The sequence below is a fragment of the Nicotiana attenuata genome, unplaced genomic scaffold (assembly GCF_001879085.1).
Source record: "Nicotiana attenuata strain UT unplaced genomic scaffold, NIATTr2, whole genome shotgun sequence".
Classification (NCBI taxonomy): domain Eukaryota; kingdom Viridiplantae; phylum Streptophyta; class Magnoliopsida; order Solanales; family Solanaceae; genus Nicotiana; species Nicotiana attenuata.
Genome location: NW_017692055.1, coordinates 1 through 1,618, shown reverse-complemented (window position 1 = coordinate 1,618; position 1,618 = coordinate 1). Strand labels below are relative to the sequence as shown.

Below are 1,618 nucleotides of genomic sequence, written 5' to 3'. Positions count from 1 at the left end.
GGATGGAGAAACACACAAGGTCGGAAGCCGGACTCGTAACGGATAACCAAGCGTCGCCGGATATCTCGCCCAAACGTGATTTTCTCAACCACTTCAGGCCATTAAGGCGTAATTACAGGGATCCACGATGTAATCAATTGACCTACCTTATTTTTACCCTTAATCAGAATGTATAAAAGGGGATCTCTCTAAATTCTTGTGGATCATCAAGCACAATTGTTCTAAGCAATATTATATTCTGCGATTATTTACTTTAACAGCAATTGTTGAGTCTTTATCTTTATTTTCCTTAACCTAAAAACCTTGTGTATCTTTTAGTTCACGGATCCTTAAAACCCCATATAAATTCAATTGTTATCCGGATTCGAGGGTAAACAGAAGGAAATATATCAGCAATATCAAACCCTTCCATTAAGCTTGACACTTTTTTTACTAGTCGTGCAAATTCGTCTTGCTCCTTGTACTCTTGCCCAAAGGCGGATCTGCATGTCATAGAGCTTGTGAATATAGAAATTCTTTTTGTTACATTAACTGGCTTACCAGAAGATGATCGAAAAAATTCAATCATACGAAAAACTTCATCTCGTCTAACTGAGCTGAATGACCTAACATTTTTGGCACTAAGCAATTCCAAGAGACAAATTTTACGCATTTGTCTCCAATAATCACCATAGGGGAAAAGACAATGTCCGTCCCGTTATAGCATACAATTTTGGCAGCCAAAAGTAAAGGCCTAGATGCAAAAGCGAGGTCATGAGTTTTTAGTACTTCTTTCGCCATCTCAGCGGAAGTAACAGCAACTAGAGAAACTTCACCCAGATGAAGGTGCATAATTGGACCATATTTTTTGGCTAAATCTCCAAGGATATGATGTGGAGGTCCACCTAGCAAATGAAACATGTTTCTAAGTAAAGGTAATTTCCATGGACCTGGAGGCAATCTTTTAGTTTGGCTATTGGAATTCTTCCATTTCCTTAATAAAAAGAGGAATGACACAAAAAGGAAAAGGGAAAAGAAGTTGAAGTACTGCATTTTGGGAGGATTAACAATCTATTGGAAATGTATGCTCTTTTATAGGGTTTTTGTTGTGGCAAGAAATGGAATTCTTCTAGAGAAATATGACAGATGCACATTTCTGCAACTCTTTTATGTTAATTTGTTGACGTAGATAGAAATTAAGAGAGAAAGTATTCTGGAACTTGTGATCTTAAATATACCTGACATTTGTATAGTTATTAAATTTTTAACTTGGAAATTGTAATCTTAAATATATCATGATATTTGTTTGGTATAAAGTCAAGTCATTAAAAAGTAACATATTTTCAAATTAAAATTATCCTTCAAAATGTGAAGGTATATTTATCATGATGTGCTAAAAAAGGGCATTGGGTAAGGAAATATCGTACACCTGAATATTTTGCCAAGCTTTTGTCAATCCTCCATCAAAAGAAAGGAAAACAAAATAGATGCATAATTGATCTTTCAAAATGATGTTGAGGTCATGTCGTATAAATAAGTATGATAAATGTTGAGGTAAAATAAAAAGCTTATTGAGAAGTCACGAGGCATCTTCAGATAATTATGATACATTCCAGAAGTGAATGTGGCCATATGAAAT

General features: G+C 34.9%; 1 pseudogene; it reads right to left on the bottom strand.

Annotated features, from left to right (window-relative positions):
- Window positions 1–304: 304 nt before the first annotated feature.
- LOC109222539 lies at window positions 305–1,193 on the bottom strand (annotated as a pseudogene).
- Window positions 1,194–1,618: the final 425 nt, after the last annotated feature.